This window comes from Spermophilus citellus, assembly GCF_964194105.1.
Source record: "Spermophilus citellus genome assembly, chromosome: 9".
NCBI classification, from domain to species: Eukaryota; Metazoa; Chordata; class Mammalia; order Rodentia; family Sciuridae; genus Spermophilus; species Spermophilus citellus.
Window position 1 is genome coordinate 23,426,068 of NC_138191.1, and position 14,374 is coordinate 23,440,441.

General features: G+C 34.0%; 1 protein-coding gene across 14 annotated transcripts in view; it reads right to left on the reverse strand.

The window, feature by feature from the left end:
- RAP1A (RAP1A, member of RAS oncogene family) overlaps window positions 1-14,374 on the reverse strand; it is an 89,504-nt gene that overhangs the window by 39,473 nt on the left and 35,657 nt on the right. For 7 of the 14 annotated variants that reach the window (XR_014023445.1, XM_081305304.1, XM_081305305.1 and 4 more), the window contains one exon: window positions 7,263-7,379. The exons of the other annotated variants lie outside the window; for them this stretch is intronic. The gene's annotated coding sequence lies outside the window, so the exon portion shown is untranslated. The remainder of the gene's footprint in view (window positions 1-7,262; window positions 7,380-14,374) is intronic. 14 annotated transcript variants of the gene reach the window in all.

Below are 14,374 nucleotides of genomic sequence, written 5' to 3' on the forward strand. Positions count from 1 at the left end.
TTATACCCCTTCCCCAATCTGCATCACCACTTCAACTCAGTGCCAAATTTTGAGACAGTCAGTTTTCCTTATAGTTGGCAGAAGTTGAGGGTGGCACTGAAACTTGGTGGATTGTCTTTTAATAGACTGAACTTAGTCTGCTAAGGCACTAAAACCCTAAGCTCATGTTTACCCAGTTCAGTAAATACCCTCAAGACAAAAAATAGGCTCTGCATGCTGGTTCTTACTCTTTAGCCTCTGAACATGTCTTACAGAATGTCAGTTCTCTGATACATGAAAAAAAAAAAATCTTTATACTTTTTTCCTGTCATTTTCAATTATTTGCACTGGGGGACCATTAAAGAAGATTGTCCATCACTTGACCAAAAACCAGTTCCCTTTTTCCTTCAGAATACTTACTTTTCTTTCTCTTTCTCTCCTTTTTGTTTTCTTTCCCTTTTGGTATTAGAGATTAAACCCAGAGATGCTTAACCATTGAACCACATCCTTTGTTAAATTATTATTATTTTAAAATTTTGAGACAGGGTCTTGCTAAGTTGCTTAGGGGCCTCACTAAGTTGCTGAGATTACAGGCATGCACCACGCACCACCACGCCCAGCAAACACTTTTCAAATAGTAGAAAAATTGATATTAAAGCACTGCTAGGTTATAACCAATTAAACCATGCACGTTTGCTTCTTGTTATTAAATGTTATAATCAATCCTAAGATCCTTGTCAAAACTTAATCATTGAAGGTGATCTTCCTAGTGAGAAATATACAATAAGTAGTAGAAGAATTCACATTGCTTTTGCAAAGAAGAATCTGTCACAAATTAACAATTTCAGTTCCAATAATGTTCCTTAAGTTTACAATTGTAAAAGGTATCTTTATTAGTCAATACATATATCTTCACAAGTGGGAAGTCATAAATGTATATTTAATGAAAAAATTCCTTTATAATCATCTAAAAATGAAATTATGAATAGTAGTTTTTGAAGAATACCATTTTAATTAAAGTGGTAATTTAATCAAAAAGCAATGCTTTGAATTTTGTAGCACTTTTAAAGGTAGAAAGTAAGCAGGGAGGAAGATAGTAGTGTTGGAATCACCTTGGTGGAGAATCTGTTACCCCGTAGGCAGAGAACCTGTCCATTTCTTTCCTTTCCTCTTCTTTTTCTACTATCAAAACTTAAACTCTACACAGTAATTATTATTCTCCTAGGATTACTGAATTAGCCTCTTAACTAGTCCACTGCCACTCACTCTATGTTGTACATTGGTTCTACACTACAACCAGAATGATCTTTTTAAGATATAAATCTTATCATGGTAATCATTCTCCTTAGATGATTAAAAGGTTTCATTTTGCTCTAAGGTTAAAGTCCTCAACGTTCTTAATGATTTGGCCCCTTTCTACTTTATCTTCTTCTCTACCCTTATTCTCTATGCAGGTCACTCTCTTTTTAGCTACTTAAATCTGATACACTCATCTCTACTACAGCTCTTCAACACAAACTATTCTCATTGCCTGAAATGTCTTTTTCCCCCCCTTCTTCATATCTCAGCACAAGTGAGAGTTCTATAAGCTATCCTTCCCTGAATGCTTTGAATCAAAACCTTATACACTCTCATTGAACCAGCTATCTTTCCTTAGTAATACTTGTCACTGTTTCAAATCAAAAATTATTTTTTACCCATGTGATTATTTGACTACATAAATTAGACTGTAAGTTCAATTAGGGAAGGATCATTTGTTTCATTTACCCAAAACAATAAAATTGGCATATGGTGTTATGTTATATAATTATTTGTTGAATGAACTAATAAGTAAATGGACATTCTAACAGATCTAAATTAATTGATGGTTTTTAAAAGGGGGCTATCCTTCCATGACACATACTTTAAAAAGAAAAATTTCTAAACTTACATATATTCTGCTTTAAGGCTTCATGTAATTCACATACAATAAAATAATGGATTTAATAAAATGTTAACTATCATTGAGAAAAAATATTAAAATTCACACAAGTTATGTGCCACATATAATAAATCCCAATCACTGTTAACATTTTAATTTATATTCTATTTTTAGAATATCTGTATTGTGATCTAATTCTTATTTTCTTTTTTTTCTTAAAGAGAGACAGAGAGAGAGGGGGAGAGAGAGAGAGAGAGAGAATTTTTTTAATATTTATTTTTTAGTTTTCGGCAGACACAACATCTTTGAATGTGGTGCTGAGGATCGAACCCAGGCCACACGCATGCCAGGCGAGTGCGCTACCGCTTGAGCCACATCCCCAGCCCTAATTCTTATTTTCAATTACTATGTTGTCATAAAAAAGAATTTTTATCTCATTCTTCATCAAAAAGTCCTTAGATATTAATTATAGATTTTGGGTATGAACATTATGTTGCCTGGCTCAGTGTTGCTACATGGAATCCTACAAATAATTCCTAAGTGATAGTTTTTGTATTACTATAAGTAACAGGAGCATATAGTTTAAGATTCATCCTCTGAATTTTTTCAAAAAGACAATTGGGGGCGGGGGGAGAGACATTTTTGTCAAACAACTTAAATGTGATAGGTCTGTTCCTCCTACTATGGATTTTCATACCATGAAGCAAATGAATTGGCAATCTAAAATAATACCTCTATGGTTTGGAAACTCAAAAATTAACTAAAAGAAATTATGCCATTCATTGTATGCTGTGTTTCAATGTACTTGAAAATAGTCTCCCTTTCAGTTTAAACTGTCAGTGATCAAGGTTATATATGAAATCATCAGATTAGGCCATTTTGTCTTATCAGAGAAACAAATACTGTAGAATAAAAGGAAGTAAACAAAAATACTTTTAAGTAAAAATCTCAAACTTACTAAAATTATGTAATTTTAATTCAGATTAAATCTCCAAAGTAAAATATATTCTTTATATCAAAATTATAAAAAATATAAAAAAGAATATTTATCAAAGGCCCTTAAACTATAATTTTTATCCTCCTAAATACTGGCAATACCACTAATTAACAGAAGGGAGAATATCACTGTATCCAAAAATATCTTATATTTGTGCCTTTGGGAATGACATGTGCTCTTGGATACATGAAGTGTAAAAACGTGAATGCTCATATCCTGTTTTAGTAACACAGTTGATCATCAAAAAGTGCATTACCAGTAAATGCCTGACTAATGGAAATAGGGAACTCTGTCTTTTTCACATTACTATCTACTTAGTAAAATGAATATTCTTTAGTAACTATTATCATAGGCAAATAAGACATTTGTAAACCATTGTGAAAAAATTTTAAGACAGTGACTAATACCTTCACAATGACCAAAAAACCATTTTTTTCTCTTAAAGACACTGACCAGGTATAGATAAATATAATCAATTCTGAAATCTCTTTTTAAAAGCATTTAATTAATTTATTTTGCAGTGCTGGGGATTGAACCCAGGGCCTTGTACATGACAGGCAAGCAGTTTACTACTGAGCTACATCCCCAGTTCTCAATTTTTAAATCTTGACAAGTATACTTCTATTAACATTACTGCCAAATAAACTCTATATTCATAATCTTAAAATGAAAAAGTATGAATTTAGAACAATTTCTAAAGCAAAAAGGTGTAAGTATCACAACTTTCTGATACCTTTGTTTTTTGAACACACTATTTCATTTCTTCTATCTAGCTAAAATGTTATGACCTTTACTGGAAGGAAAAGTAAAACCATATGATCAATGGTAACTGAAACTTTTAAAGCATTTGGTCATTTAGAAGCTCTTTCCCTTATATTTTTTAGGTAATCAAAATCAAAATTATATATCACTATCCTGATTATAATGATGACAAAACATACAAAGTTTAATTCAGGTTAAATACTTAGGCATTAAGTAAACAGGTGACTATATTCAAACCTATGTCTCCAGATTTTAAATACCATTCTCTTTTCAATATATTATGTTTTCTTATATTTACTAAGTTCTTACTGTGCATCAGGAACTGCTATAAGAAATCTTCATAATATGGGGACCAGAGATATACCTCAGTGGTAGAGCACCTGTTTAACAGTCTCCAGCACCACCAAAAAGAAAAAGTCATCACAATAACTCATGATGCAGGCACTAGTAATATGCTCAAGGTCTCATACATAGGAAGAAAAAGCCATGAATCACACTCAGCCTGACTCCAGACTTCACACTCTAATATGCTAATAACATACCTCTACTTGAATGTGTACAGAGACCTGTATATGCCTTTGGAGGAAAACTGAGAGGCAACAGGATATGGAAAGAGGAGAGATCTTTCTCCAGGTACATTGTATGTATTTCTTCAAGTCCAGGGAGAGGAAGGAGGTAAGGGTAAAAGGAATATCATAGACATAGAATTCCAAGAAAAAAAGGCATAGAGTCAAGAGAGTCCTGAAGAATCTAATGGAAAAATTATTTTTAAAAAAATATCTAGGTGGCTTGAACATTTACTGTGAAAAGTGAAAGAAAGAGTACATAAGATATTTTTAACAGCAGGCTGATATTCTAAGAACTCAGAACTTTCCTATCTGAGGAAGAAAGCCACTTAATTTTTCAAAGAGGAACTTGAGGGAAAAAAAAAGCTAGCTTTACCAACATTGTGTAGGATGGAACAGAGAATCAGAAACTGGAGCAGAGAAACCAGTTCAGAGAGCAAGAAAACAAACATTAAAAAAAGCGAAAAAATAACCCTGCCTGTTAACCTCTCTTAGTCTTTAGCAACCCTTTAAGGCTAACGTTATCTTCCTCTGAAAATGTAAATAAAGATGTCATCCCTAGTGCCCTGAACAATATTTGGAAAACAGTAAATACTCAATAAATATTTACTGAATAAAAGAAAGAAATGGTTGAGCCTGAATTCAAAGCTAGACTATCTACACTAATGCCTCTGGACTTTTTCACTATGTTCAATAGTATTCTTAATTCAATAATCCAGACAACCTTTTAACATCTCATGATAACAGGACTGGGACTTGGGATAAAAAAGAAAAGGTTTAATCTTATAAAGAAAGAGAATAGTCCAGTAATATTACTGCGAAGAGTAAATGAAATGATGTGTACCTAATACTTGGAACAGAGCCTGACAAACATCTGCCAAAACAAAATAATAATAATAATGATAACTACTACCACTACTATCAGTACTTACTCCTGTAAATAGAGTGTTACTGGTAATCTGAAAAGAATTTTGGAAAGGTAAGAAGAATGAATACACTGTTAGATTAGAACCCCCAAATTAAGAGGCAGCATAATAAAATATACTGATTCTTTTTTTTTTTTTTTGGTGGTACTGGGAATTGAAACCAGGGATGCTGTACTACCATTGAGGTACTCTTCAGCCCTTTTTATTCTTTATTTTGAGTCAGGGTCTCGCTAAGTTGCTCAGGCTGGCCTTGAACTTGCAATCCTCCTGTCTCAGCCTGCCAAGTGGCTGCACCACCATGCCTGGCTTGATTTTTTTTTTGTTTAACCTTACTGAAAGGTCTACAATTCTTTGGAAAGCATATATACATCAAGAGAAATCAGGTGTGTGTTAAAGACCAAAGAACTCAATAACTCATGAAAAGAAAGAGCTTCTACAGGATCTGGATCCCAAATCAGGCTTTATAAATTGTACATCATTTGCTCTCATAAATATTCAATTTCCTTATTAACAAAATGAAGTTGGACTAAGACAGTCTACTGTTTCTTTATAATTAAACAATATAACATTCTTTAGGTACAGAGCTTAATGCTTCGTCCCTCCCAAATTAAAGTAAAAAGAGAAATAAATATTTTAGTTGATAAAAACAATGCCACATTAGCAAACTACTGGTAGGATTCCCATGTTAGCTTTTTTGCTTTAAGAGCTTCAAATCTATCTTATCACAGGCAGTGTTATGAGTTTTGAATCCTCACAAGTGCTAAAGTTCTACACAACTTCCCGTTCCCAAAGGTTCCTGGCTTTATAAAGGAGAAAGCACAGGCATAGAGATCCTATGTTTTTTTGTTTTTAAAAAGCTGGGCTCAGTTCGGGGGCCTAAGGCAGGAGGATCAGTGGCTCAGTTTGGGAGGCTAAGGCAAGAGGATCAAGAATTCAAACCCAGCCTCAACAACTTAGCATGGCCCTAAGCAACTCAGTGGGACCCTATCTGTAAATAAAATACAAAAAATTGGGCTGGGATGTGGCTCAATAGTCAAGTGCCCCTGAGTTCAATCTCCGGTATTCCCTGCTCCCCTCCCCCCGAAAAAAACCCCGAAAACAAAACTCTATTGAGAATCAATCCTAAATCCCAATAAGTCTACTTAATTTTTTAAGATGAGGTTGGAAAAAATATCATAATACAATTAAAATTCTTGCTTTCATGAGAAATGATTCAATTTGAACAGGTTCTAGACATTGCCAGTAAACAAGCATCTTTGATTTTGTGCCCAATGCTAAGAAATATACAAAATGGCACATAACTATTTGGCTTACAGAACATGAAGATGAATTACTCTGGGCAATCCATTCAACTTTCTCAAAATGGAATCAAAAAGAGTTCCTATAAGCTGGAAAAATTTTTTAAAAATATTTATTTCTTTTAGTTGTACACAATGCCTTTATTTTTATTTATTTATTTTTATGTGGTGCTGAGAATCGAACCCAGGGCCTTGAATGTACAAGGTGAGTGCTCTACCTCTGAGCCACAACCCCAGCCCCCTAAGCTGGAAATCTTAATCTGGCTATAGAGATATATAAATTGCTGATAATATTTACAAATGGATTTCTTCAAAGAATTGAACAGTTTCAAACATTTCCTTTTATATGGCCATCAACCCTAGTAGTCTAGGTAAGCTGCCATCAATGATCTCTGGATCACTGTAACAGCTGCTCAGCTGATCTCCCCAGATGCAATCTTTCCCCTCCAATCTGTTCTCCACAGAATGTTCTTTGTAAAAGAACAAATTTGATCACATCAGTGACGTCCTCTGACTCCTTCCAGGTAAGGTATTTCAGTGATTTACCAGAACTTAATGATAGACCAAAATGTTAACCAGGCTTCTTAAGGGTTACATAGTTCGATCCCGAATCCCATTCTAGTTTCATCCAACCACATGTTCCCTCTTATCCTTCTCAATGCTCCAACCAGTTTGCTGGCTTAATTTTCTCTAAAATGCCAGTGATATGCTGGCTGGGAAAGTGTTTTGGAGAACCATAAAACATGAAAGGGGGATAAATTCATAAAACATGTAGGTTTGTTTTTAAAAAGTTATACTTAAGCATATACTTACTTTTAAACTTCATCTAAAAGTGAGGGGAAATTAAAGAACAGAGTTATCCAGACATCTGAGGGAAGTGGAAAAATCTTGAAGATGCTTGCTGGTGACTTTTTTAAGACAAGAAGGGTGCTGTAACAGGAGAGCAAAGAGTGGTGATTAGGAGATAAGGTAGGAGGTGAAACAGAGTTAAATGCAGGCCTTTGGGCCATAGTAAAGATTTTGGCTTTTACTTGGTATGATACAGGAAATCACTGGATGGTTCTTAGCAGAGAATGTCAAGTTTCCATGGAAATTTTTGGAAGATTCTCTCTTGGCTATGAAAGAGGACATTAAGGGCAAAGTTAGGAAGAACAATCTGAAGGCAGCTACAGTGGAGGTGGTAAGTGTTAGTTTCCAGATATGTTTTGAAGATAAGGGTCAAACAGGAGAGAAGCTGGGAGAAAAAACAACTGCTCTAAAAACAAAACAACACAACAACAAAAACCAATCCAGAGTGAATAAACACCAAACCACAGACTCAGAAACTTCATAGAACATCAAGCATGATAAATACCAAAAGATTTACACTGGGGGGCATATATTCAAACTACAGAATATTAGATTAAAAATGTTGAAAAAAGCTAGAGGAAAAGAGAAGCAAAAATAAGAATTACATTAGATTTTTTTTCAGAAACAGGCAAGCAAGAACAGTGTGAAGTGAAATTATTTAAAGTGTTAAAAACAAAAACAAAACAAAACCCTACCAAGCCTACAATTCTGCCCCCAGCTCAATTGTTCTTCAAACTGAAGAAGAATCACACTTCTTCAAACAAAAATGAGGAAAACTGTCACCAATAGACCTGCTTTGCAAGAAATGTGACAAGAAATTCTTCAGAAAGAAGGAAAATGGGGATGGGGTTGTGGCTCAGTAGTAGAACGATTGCCGAGCATGTGCAAGGCCCTGGGTTGGATCCTCAGCACCACATAAAGATAAATAAATAAGGGCTGGGGATATGGCTCAAGCGGTAGCGCGCTCGACTGGCATGCGTGCGGCCCGGGTTCGATCCTCAGCACCACATACCAACAAAGATGTTGTGTCTGCAGATAACTAAAAAATAAATATTAAAAATTCTCTCTCTCTCTCTCTCTCTCCCCCCTCTCTCTCACTCTCTCTTAAAAAAAAAAAAAAGATAAATAAATAAAATAAAGGTATTGTGTCCAACTACAATTAAAAAATAAATATTAAAAAAAGAAGGAAAATGGCTTAGGCCATAAACTTCACTTTCATTTCTCTTATTATTGGTACTTGAACAGAGAACAATTTGTTTACAATAATAATAGTGACCATGTATTAGGCAATTAAAGTTTATGGACAAATGAAATGAATGATAATAATGTTATAAAGTATTTGTGTGAGTGGGCTGGGGATATGGCTCAGTTGGTAGAGTGCTTGCCTTGCATGCACAAGGGCCTGGGTTCAATCCCCAAATCCCCAGCACACACACACACACACAAAAAAAAAGTTTTAGTGTGAGGAATTGGGAAAATTTGTTACAAAGTACTTAAACTACCTGCTAAGTGGAATACTGTTATATGAAAATACATCCTGCAAATTCAAGGGCAACTGTCACGAGCCATCCATGGGCTGTGTGCATGAGTTATAATACCATTTGAGAACTAGCCTGGTATGGGAGAACTAGACTGTTGTTGTGTGCTCTTTGGGCTGTGTGTGCCCTTTCCTCTTGCTCTGCCTATGTTCCCACATGGAATCTGAGATGGGTGTGACTTGCCAAGATGGTGACCACAAGATATTTGCCTTATTTGGGTGGAATATTCTATGAATGGCTTCTTCCAATAAATCGGGGGGTTTCAGGTGTGCTGGCTCTCTTGTCTGCCTCTTGCCTCCCTTGCTCTCCAGGCCCTCCAGCATGGGAGCTAGATTTTTGAGGCTGCAGAGCTGTCCTGAACCCCGAAAAAGGTATTTTCTGTGTTTGTGTGGTCTTTTCATTGCCAGCCAAATCTACCTGGAATGACCCCGATTCTGTTGCATATTGCAACAGACAACTACCAAAAAAAGTTAAAAAGAGTATTATCAATATGGTAAGAGAAAAAAATGAAACACGAAATGCTCAATTGAAAAGAATGCAGAAAAGAGTACAAAGAAAGAAAAGCAATGAAGAGAAAACACGAACAAACATTAAGAATATGATATTAATCCAATTATATCAATAATCACTTTAAACCTCAATGATATCTAAATATATTAAAAGACATTGTAAAGAGTGTATTAAAAAAGACAACTATATACTGTTTACAAAAAAAAACCCACTTTAAATGAAAACAAATAAATTTAAAGGGAACAGAGAAAGACATGCTAACACTAATCAAAAGGAAGTTGGAGTACGTATATTAGTTTTATAAAAAGCAGACTTCAGAGTAAAGGAAATTATTAGAGATAATAAGGGTCATTACACAATGATAAAGGAATCAATTCTTCAAGAAGACATAACAATTCTTAATGTGTATGTACCTAATATCAGAATGTCAAAATACTTAAAAGGCAAAAACTGATGGAACTGCATGGATAAATAGATCAACCTAATAATACAGTTAGAGATTTTAACACCCTTCCACCAGTAATTGACATATTCAGCAGGAAAAAAAAAATCAGCACAAACCTAGTTGAACTAAATAGTGTCATCCATCAATTGGATCTAACTGACATTCACAGAATACTTCATCTGAGAACAAAAGAATACATATTTTCAATTTGCACATGAAATATTTACCAACACTGACCATATTCTATACTATAAAATAAGATTCAGTAAATTTAAAGGAATTTAAATAATACAAAATGTTTTCTGACTATGATGAAACTAAATTTAAAACCAATAACAAAAAGATATCAAGGAAATCTCCAAATATTTATCACCAATGGCTATGGCATGCTCAGTCATGTAGTGCTGATCAATGCTGACACTCAAATAATAAAAGTTTCTCAAACCAAATGGAGAAACAGGTCAGCTTCTGTTAAAATTGATCTAAAGCAACTTTTCTACTCTCATTAAAACAATTTTTATCTCATATATATATATATATATATATATATATATATATATATCCCTAAATGAAAAATATTTATTAAGTACTTTCATAGGTTTCCATTTTTTTGTAAGTAATCTACATCACTAATAAGGACATGTGTACAATTTTACCATATATCTATATCAGTGTCTAGATTTGCATCTATGAATTTTTACAGTTTTTTTATTTTATATTTCAGACATTAATACTTTCTTTCTTCCTATGTTTTACATCTTAAAATTATTTTTAAATAAAGGTCTATTTCAGGTAGAACTTTTGGTCTATTTCAGGTAGAACTTTTTGTCCAAAAATGCTTTACTATAGTCATTTCACAATTTATTGTAGCAACCAGGCATCTGGAACACACCTGTAGGCCAAGCTACTCAGTAGGCTGAGGCAGAAACACTGTAAGTTTGAGGTCACTCTGGGTAACTTAGCAAGACCCTGTCCCAAAGGAAAAACAAAAAAAGGCTGGGGATGGAGTTCTGTGTTCAACCCACTTTAAGTTTATTTTCTTGTACAAAAAATAATGATTGTAAATAATCAAAAATTTTATATCAGATCACAGTAACCTCTATGACTCTGAAGGGCCTTATGTCTCCAAATATTTAGACACTAACATACTTCTAATAATCTATGATTTAAGGAAGAAATCAAAGGAAAAATAGTGTTTTGAACAGAATAGAAATGAAAGTGCAACATGCCCCAATTTTTGGAACACAGAGCCTTGAAATCAACCCTCACATCAGTGGTCAAATGATTTTTTATAAGGAGGCCAGGACCAGTCATTTGGGAAAGGGCAGTTTTTTCAATAAATGATGATAAGAAAACTGGATATTCACATGCAAAAGAATTAAATTGGGTCCTCCCCCATGCCCAAAACAAAAATTGATTCAAAGTGGATCAAAGACCTAACTAAACATGACAGCAAAGCTATAAAAGTCTAAAGAAGAAAGTATAGGGGGAAAATTATATGGGACATTGATTTAGCAATCACTTTTTGGATATGACACTAAACCACAGGCAACAAAGAAAAAAGAGATAAAATGGGCATCAAAATGTAAAACTTTTGTGCACCAAAGGACGCAACCAATGAACAGGAGAAAAGTATGTGCAAATCATATATCTGATAAGGATTAATATCCAGAATATATGTTAAAAAACTCTCATAACAACTATAAAACAACCAAGCAGTTTAACAGCAAAAACTTGAAAGCTATTTCTCCAAAGAAGTTAAATGAATGGCTAATAAGCACATGAAAAGATGCTCAAGACATCATTAATCACTGGGGAAATGCAAATCAAAACCACAAGAATTAGATACTACTTCACATACATTAGGATGGCTGTAATAAAAAACAAAAACAGAAAGTAACAAGTATTAGTGAAGATATGAGAAACTGGAACCCTGATACAATGCTGATGGGAATGTAAAAATGGTACAGTTACTATGGAAAATAGTACAGTGATTCTTTAAGTAACTAAAAATAGAATCACTATGTTTCAGAAATTCCACTTTTAGGGGGAAAGAATTCAAAAGAATTTTGAAAGCAGAATTCAATTGGACATCTGTGCACCCATGATCACAGTAGCCTTATTCACAACATTCCAAAGAAGGAAGCAATCTAACTATCCAACAACAAATGACTGGATAATAAAAATGTAATGTGTGTGTGTGTGTGTGTGTGTGTGTGTGTGTGTGTAAAATAGTTACATTATAGGTATGCAGATGCTCCTTGACTTACAATTGGGTTACATCCTGAACATGTTTTAAGTGTGTGGCTAACTGCAGCTCTGACTCCCTAGTATTGCAAGAAGACCCCACATCCATATGGTTAGTCAATGAAAAAAATCAAAATTCAAAGTACAGTTTCTACTGAATGTCCATCTCTTTGTACCATTGTAAAGTAAAAAACTCATAAGTTTAGTCATTGCAACTCAGGGACTATCTGTAAAATAGAAAAGAATTCAGCCTTAAAAAGGAAGGAAATTGTGACATATACTAAAATATGAATGAACCTTGAGAACAAGCTGAGTTTAATAAGCCAGTCACAAAAAGACAATATCTGATTCCAGGTACCTGAAGTAGTCAAATTCACAATTAAAAAAAAAAGGGAGGTAAAAGGGAGAAATTATTGTTCAGTGGGTACAGAGTTTCAGTTATACAAAAGGAAGTGTTCTGAAGATGAATAGTTATGCTATTTGCAAAACAACGAATGACTTAACACTACTAAATTTGTACACTTATAATGCTGCTGGCAAATTATGATTATGATAGCGAATTTTAGTTTATTCTATCTTTTTAAGTTATTCTATCACAATACAGAAAATACAATTCACCATATTAACCAAAATAAACAAACAAAATCATAGGTATGGAAGATATCAAAACACAAGAAGCAGCCTGGCATGGTGGTGCATGCCTGTAATTCTAGTGAATCAGGAGGCTGATGCAGGAGGATTACATGTTCAAAGCCAGCTTCAGCTATATAGCAAGGGATGGAGATACAGCTCAGTGGTAAAATGTTCTCAGGTTCAATCCCTAGTAAGCCCCCCCCCCCCCCCCCCCGGACCCTGCCCGACCCAAAAAAAAAAAAAAAAAACAACCCAAAGGTAGTGGGAAAACCACATGTATGGTTTCTTGGATTACAGAGAATAAAATATTTTAAAGAAGTGGAAACGATCTATTGTCAAATGCTGCTGGCAAATCAAGTAGGATGAGGGCAGAGAGAGAAGTCACCACTGGAGGTCACTGGAGACTTGAGAAACTGATTTCAGTGAAATAACCCTGGGACAAAAGTCTGGGTTCAGAAAAGAATGGAAGGTGAGAAATTGGAAAGAGTATTATACACAATTTTTTGAGGAGTTTGCTTAAAGGAAGAACAGATAAATGGGGCAGTCACTACTACAAAGAGGAATTTGGGTTCAAAAGAAATTTTATTTATTTTAGTTTTATAACAGGTAGAAACTCAGATATCAAACATTTAAGAGCTACTTAGTAAATATTTATCCAGAATAAACTAGTCTCAAGATTAAGTTTGCTTGGCACCAGAGGTTACCATGTTACAATTTATTTTTAACTATCCTTCTTGCTGGCTATGTCCAAATTTCCCTATTATTATAGATGCTACTGCTGCAATGAATATTTGTTCATACATTTATATTCAGTTTTTTTAAAATTTGGATTACATTGTTAGATGGAACACTGATTACTAGATCAAATGTTAGAAATATTTTTAAGGTTCTTCACGTAGATACATAGCTTTACCAGCTTTTCATTCCCATCAGGAATGTGTGGGTCCCATCTCTCTAATAACACAGAGCTTCAACTTAAATGTTTTTATGTTAATTATCATAAAAATTTATTTTCTCACTTTAAGTTTCTGATTGATTAATGAGATCAAAATCCTTTTTCAAATATTTATTAGCTGCATGTGTTTTTGTTGTTATTGTTGTTGTGTTGTTTATGAACTGCCTATACTCTTCTGTCTTTGGAAAAAAGCGTTTTTTCTGCCAGTGTTCTTTTCATTAAGGAGAGTCACCTTTTCACTGATTGTTTCAAAATTTCCCCCCAGGTGTTTAGTCATTTGCTTTTATTTGTTATATTTTATCATGCCCCTTAATTTTTGTTAAATTATATTAAATCTGTTTCCCTTTGTCATTTTTCCATGCATAGTTAATAATTTTTGTTTATAACTGCTAAGAACTAGGCTTCAGTGGATTAAAGCAATAAACCTGAAAGAAGTTAGAAAGCCTCTTTTCCTTTAATATCTGGTTTCCACTTAAAAGAATGTTCAGAAGGTTAACAAGTTTATGTCTAATAAATAAGTGTAAAACAAAGTCTAATAAAGGAAACTGAGTTGGATTCAGAACACCTGTATTCAAGTACTGGCCTCTAATACTTATCAGTTGGAAGACTTTAGACTGCTTAACCTCACTCAATTCCCATGATCTATAAATAACAGCTAATAACACTTATTGAGGACTTGGTATGTGCCTCAATAAGTGATTATAAGAATTTTACTTTCAAACAACTTATTTAATACAACTTGATAACA